Below are 6,968 nucleotides of genomic sequence, written 5' to 3' on the forward strand. Positions count from 1 at the left end.
TCTTTGGAGTGTTGTTGGTTACAAACCGTAAGACCCAGGGTGCTGGCTACAGTGGGGAGGTCCAGTGAAAGAGAATTAAAGCTCTGCGTGTCATAATATAAAAGGCTAGTCCCCGTGAAGTGGGTAATGCTCTAATTTTGAATGACTTTCAGCTCCCTCTGGAAAAAGGGCAAAAGAGAGAGTAGAAAGGACCCTGGCTCGAAGTAGACCCCAGAAATATGGTGAGAGGCAGGGCCTGAAGAGTATTTATTTTTTAGCTTATTAATTAATTTATTTATTTTTGCTGTGTTGGGTCTTCGTTTCTGTGCGAGGGCTTTCTCGAGCTGTGGCGAGCGGGGGCCCCTCTTCATCGCGGTGCGCGGGCCTCTCACTATCGCGGCCTCTCTAGTTGCGGAGCACAGGCTCCAGACGCGTAGGCTCAGTAGTTGTGGCTCACGGGCCTAGTTGCTCCGCGGCATGTGGGATCCTCCCAGACCAGGGCTCGAACCCGTGTCCCCTGCGTTGGCAGGCAGATTCTCAACCACTGTGCCACCAGGGAAGCCCCTGAAGAGTATTTTGAGTTGTTTCCTATTTTGTATCTTAATTCCTCTCTGGTATCCACCAATGGTTTCAGCAAATGTTTATTAACTGCTAAATTAGCATCTGATTTATTTTAGCACTTCCTTAGGAAATCAAGGAAGGACTGGGATGGTGCTGGCAGGTGAATGGTCCACAAGAAAACAAGAGGCAATAAACAGGTGTCAGGAGGAGGCAGGGAGAGAAGCTGATGACCAGAGATTGTAGCTGACACGCGCTCTCCAGGAATGCTCAGAAATATTTAGGAGAGGACTGAACTTACTAAAACAAAATGTGGGCTGTGGACTCGAGTTATTCTATTTGGATATCAAAGGAATGGCCACCTCTCAGTTATCTGTAGACTTGGGGACATTCAGGTTACACTGAATTACTGCGTTGATAATAAATAACATTCGTGGCAAAATATAACACTACATAGCTTGCAAAGAACTTTCCCTGTTTACTATATCATTTCACAGATAATCATTACATTTAAGTTTCCAAACCTATTCCAATATTTGGAAGAGAATATATTTTTCCTGAAATAGTACACGTAAAGATAGTCAAACAGAACCTAACACTGTCTTAGAATACAGCTACACAGTGATTTCATTACAATTATTAAATAATTCATTCTCTTTATAGTAAAGCAAACCTCCCAGCTCATCTGAAATACGAATTTTAAATTGACTTTACCCTTAGCCCTTCAGGAACATCTTTATTAGAAGCCTGTTGACCCTCCCTAGTGGCTTAGCCAGGTGGCCTCTGAGCCTCTCACTCTCGGATACCAGGATGCATGGAAATGGGGCAGAGTGGATACAAAGAGCCTCCGAAAGAATTGTGGGTCAAAAGAGAAATGCAGTAAGTACTCTGCTTCCCTTGCAAGCCTGAGCCTGAAATTACTGCGTCAGCAGCAGAGGTTGTGTTGTTGCCAAGCAGAGGCAGCAGGAAATGGTGCTGGCTTTACCCGTGAATAACCTCATCTGGTTTTTCTTCCCCTAAACTGAAGCTACCTGATCAGTCCTCTCTTCCTCCACCAAGTGTTAATCTCATACGTACATTAACTACAAAAGCATTTCCAAAGTTCTGCCTGCTGCCGCCCACAGCAAACAAGGAAAGAAGCTCTGTACCGTGAACAGCAGATTGGGGCCACCAAAAATTCTTTGTGGGGATAAGGCTAGCGCCAAAGTATCATTTTTTAAGTTAAACACAAGACTCTTATACAAAAATAGAAACAACGTGCTTCAAAAATTTGCTTTATTCATTAATGAAGGCGCTAGCAGACTTGTAAAGCTCGTTCAAAGAGAACTGGAAAGACTGGGCACTGAAAGATATGACACTGTAATAAGATTGTTAGGTTAGATGTAAAACAGAGTTTATATCTACGGGGCAATGAAACCAAAACTTTTGTCACTGTTGTTTCTAAAGGAGAGAATCATATGTATCCCTCCTGGACAAAAATCATTTCCTCCTAATATACCTCCATGTCAACATCTAATTTCTAACATCTAACCAACAGTAAATAGTAAGTGAAACAAAGGGACAACCCCCCCTTAGACAATGCTTGAAAATGACAATAAAAGGACATGGTCATCCTTTTACTTTACCCAGGTGTGGGGTTATTTTTTCTTAATACTTAGAATACATAAGAGAATGAAAAAAATGAACTTTAAGTGCATGGTTTTAAGAACTTAGCCTTTTTGACCATATATTGCCACAAGTTTCTCTGGGGTTTATGTACTTATTGGTGTGTTTGTTTAATTACTTATTGTCTGCCACAAGTAAAGAGACCCCAGGGCTGTCTTGCTCTCCCAGGAGAAAGGACTTTTTATGGAAATATCTGATCTGCTTTCCTTTGTCATCCCTGCCGTCTTCAGGGAAGCCAGGCCCTATCAGAAGGAGCACAAAAGTCAGAGCATTCAGACCTTCCCCTTAACCGGTTAAATGTAAAGAACTTGATCATTATGTCTTTAAGGAAAAATACAGAAATAAACCTTCAGAAAAACAGGTCAGGTCAACTCAGAGAGAACAAAAAACTTATCCTTGGGAGGGAAAATCAGTTTACTTGACTTTTTCTAAGAACTTTCCTATCAAACTTTGCTAGGAAGGGCGGGCAGGACGAGGCTGAGGCTGGGGCAGCCCCCGGGACTGCGCACGCGCACGCTCCAGCCATCTGCCTGGAGGACGGAGATGCGGTTAAGATGTTACAGGGGAAGTTCCGTGATGGGCACAGTGGGGGTCCCTCCCCTGCCCCGACTCTGGGGAGGAAGGGCTCTAACAGTGAATGCTGACTACACGGCACGCCAATGAGAGAGAAATAGTGGCTCTGCAGCCAGCCTCCTTAGCCCACAAAGCAGCAGCCATAACCTCTTGTAGGGATATTTGGAGGGAAGCAAAGGCCACCATAAAAACCAACCAATGAGAAGTTGGTACTCGGTGACTGCTTCATGTCCAGGCTGGTTTGGAATCTTACGTCAGAAGCCACAAATGTCAACGCATGTCAGTACTGGCAGTCACATCACCTAAATAGGTGGCATGCGCCCTGTCCGGGCTGTGGGGTGCTGGAGACTCCCTCTTCCCTTTAAAGTGGAGAGCCGCCACCCAGGGCCACTCTCTGTTACCGTGTGGGAACAATGGCCCGGTGTTGCCAAATCTTCAGATGTTTTTAATGCTGGAAACTCAGTGTGTGTGTGCAATCTCCTAGTTTTAACTGTGATTCAATTTTTTTGAAATCTATGAGCCAATAGTAGTGACCTCTGCATTGATGGCTCCCTTTCTTCTCCGATCCAGCAACACCAGTGATCTCTAAAAAGCCCTCTTCCAGACCATCTGGTCCCCATCCCTGGATGCCTCATCCGCAGATTATTTTTCTGTCTTGGGTGGAAGACTCTCTGCCAAACTTTTGATTCACTCTCTCCGAGGGCTGGGCTTTCAAATCGTCTTTCTTGGCTTGATCCACTGCAGCCTTTAGATGAGCGACGTTTTACGCCTGCACTTGACCTTGGCATCCAGAGAACACACCCCGATTGGGGTCTGGCATCCCTACTACTGCTTCTGTGAATAGAGATTCTGGGCTAGTGTGTGTGTAAGAGAGACAGACAGATGGGGTGGGGGCGAGGGGGGGGGGGAGGAGGGATTAGTAATAAGAATGCTGAATTGAGCTGAGAGAAAGGAGTTTGTTCCAAAACACAGGTTGGGATACAAATAGCATGGAACACCGAGGCTTTGAACTTGACAGACCACGACTATTTCCTTAGCCACATTGGTTACTATTTACTAGCAATGGCTGTCAACCCTGGCTACACGTTACAATGACTTAAGAAGCCTTTATAATGTATAAATGATTGCTAGAGATCCTGATGCAATTTGTCTGGATTATATGACTTGGCTTCAGTACTTTTTAGAAGTTCTCCACTGATCTTAGCGTGCAACAGGGTTACGAACCACGGAGTGAGGAAAAGCCCCTTAGCGTTGCCAATTAAAAACTGGCACTCGCCATCTGCCTCTCCAAGGATTAAGTCACAAACTGCTGTGACCACTGACCTTCGACAGGCCCCGAAAGGGGCTCAGGGCAGAGATCAGGAACGAGGCGCCTTGTGCTCTGGGGAAAACTGGCAGAGCAGGCCTTCAGAGAGTTAAACATCTTCCGGAGAAGCTTTTAGGGGCCCAATTTCTTGCATCTCCTCATATCTAGAAAGCACTAAAATCACTCACGGAGACACCTGCTCCTGGTGACATTACAGCAGCAACCCTCTGCACCTACCCCTCCCCACTGCAGTCATATAGAATACTGACCTCTCCCCTAGCTCTTTGGAGCAGTTTCTCAGAGCTAATCTGAGATGCTGTCTCCTTGGCTGTTAGTCCTCATTTTGCCCCAAATAAAACAGCGTAATAGTTCAGAGGGTAGATTTTAAAGTTGGTTTTAAAGCGAGCTTCAGTTCTGCCTCTTCATCACCTAATAGCTCTGTGACCTCGGCCACATGCCTGGGATGTCTGAGGCTCACTGAGTCATGGAAAACACAGAAACGAGTGCCGAGTTCACGAGGCTGCGCTAAGTGAAGCACTGCTTGCAAAGTGCTTAGTAAGTCTATAGAATGAATTATGGCTGTTATTATTACCAGCAGGTGTGAGGGAGAATTCGATGACTGTTCATTATTTAACAATATTTTAAATAATCTTGTCATTTAAAAATAACATGCTAAGCGCCCATATAAAATCCAACTCTGTAAAACGTGTACTCATTGGAAATACTGTTTTGAGGAATCCTTTTGACGATGACAGAGACTGCAGCTGAACAAGTCCTTCGAGCGTTGTGACATGTGGACACCTGGGAAGAATCAGCCCTTGGCACTCATGGTAACCACGTGCTGGGAACTAATACAAAATGAAACACTCTCGGCTATCAGGCACATGATACAATATTGAACCATCCTAGCAATATCGCAAGTTCGAATTCAAATAACAGTGAAATGCCTTTGTGGTCTATCAAACTGGCAAAAACTGGTTTTTTTAACAGCAGCACGAAGAAATTTTGAATTTTATGCACTCAGGATATGATAGCAAATTGGTGTGCAGTTCTTAGAGAAAAATTTAGTAATGTATACTGAAAGCCTTAAAACTATGGCTATCCTTTGGTTCAAGAATTTCACTGCTAGGAATTATTCCTAAAGGAAAATAATCAGAGAGCCATGAAGTTTCATATACAGTCATCTTTATCGCAGTGGTATTTATAATAGTAGGAAGGTTGGAAAACAACTTAAGTGCCAATTAAAATATAAATTATGGTGCATCTATACAACAAAATACCATACTATCATTTTAAAACTGTGCTTTCCAAGATTACCAAATGACAAAGGACAATGCCCACCAAAAACTGTAAGTAATAAATATACATCCAAATTGAAAAAAAATTTAAGGTAAACATCCAAAATGTTAATAGTGATTATCTTTGGGTGGAGACTATCTTTGGGACTGTGAGACTTCTGCATTTTTCCAAATTTTCTATAATAAACCTGTATTGTTCTTATAATAAATGTATGTTCTAAAACTTTTAAATATTACGTTGGCAAAAGAAAGGAAAACAAAATAAGCAAATTCTTTAAAAGTATTCTATTTTAATAAAGCTTATTTACGTCTCTAGACCAACGTTATAAGTAAATTCTATGGTACATATTTTGGGACAACGAGAGGATCTCTTGCCAACAACACTGGCTTGGTTAGAAAAATAAATTCTCCCCAAAAAAGTACTCTTTCCAAGAAAAGAGAAACAGGTGTGAGAGTAAATCACAAGGATACATGTTTGAGGTGCTCCTGGGGCATCTAAGTGAGGATACTAAGTGGCTGCAGAAAATAAGGGACTGAAGCTTGAGGGAGGGGTGGGGATGGGAGATGTGGCTCTAGGGGTCAAGGGAACAAGGATAAAAGCAAAGAATGTGAGGGGTTTACTCAAAACATACACATAAAAGGAACAGATGGTCAAGAATTGAAATCTGGGGGAAATCTGGGAAAATGGGACTGGGAAAGGCAAAGGTAGCAGTGGTGGCAGCATATTTTTTAACCTCCTCAGACCCCTCCATAAAAGTAATAAAATAAACTAGGATGGCAAAATGAAAGGCCCAAGGACAATACCTACAATACAACTAGGTTGACGAGATGTTCCACAGATTCCAAAAACCCAAGAGGTGCAGACGAACCTCTGGCAGCTCAAGATCTTCATGGCATCAGCAGCTGTACCAAGGGAAGCCTCAGGGCACATCTGATGGACCAAGGACTCCAAAGCAGCCATCAGTGGCCACCTGAGAAGCTCACCAAGCCCAGTTGGAGAACAGGAGATGAGACCATAAGGGGTCTGCACACTCCAATAGTAGGTGAGTCGAGGGCTACTGAGGAAGGTCTGCAGAGGCTGAAATGGTCTATGAACTCTCAAAACAAAATAGCCGAACCCCCACCCCCTCCGCCCCAGAGCATGTTCAATACTGAGGAGGAATCGCTGATAACAGAATCCAGACTGAGCCAGACTAGGACAACAGACACAAAGAACAAAGAAAGTGCAGATAAACGAGGGAGAGGGGAACAGAACCAGGAAAGGAAAGGGAGCAAACTGCCGTATTTTTTAACACTACGTAAAATCAACAGAAGAGGGAGATCCGTGAGGTCAGGAAGGTGCCCTTGAACCCTGTCTCATTCTAAAAGTTCAGGAAAACTAATTTCACATAAAAATGATCAAGGTCAAAGAGACCAAGAAGCAGAGTAACATCCCTTAGACATAATCCCACAAAGAGAGATGAAAAGTATAACTTGATATTTCAAAATGAGCAAAAAGACATCAAAAAATGATAAGACAGGGACTTCCCTGGTGGCACAGTGGTTAAGAATCCGCCTGCCAGTGCAGGGGACACGGGTTTAAGCCCTGG

The sequence above is a fragment of the Phocoena phocoena genome, chromosome 10, assembly GCF_963924675.1.
Source record: "Phocoena phocoena chromosome 10, mPhoPho1.1, whole genome shotgun sequence".
NCBI lineage: Eukaryota > Metazoa > Chordata > Mammalia > Artiodactyla > Phocoenidae > Phocoena > Phocoena phocoena.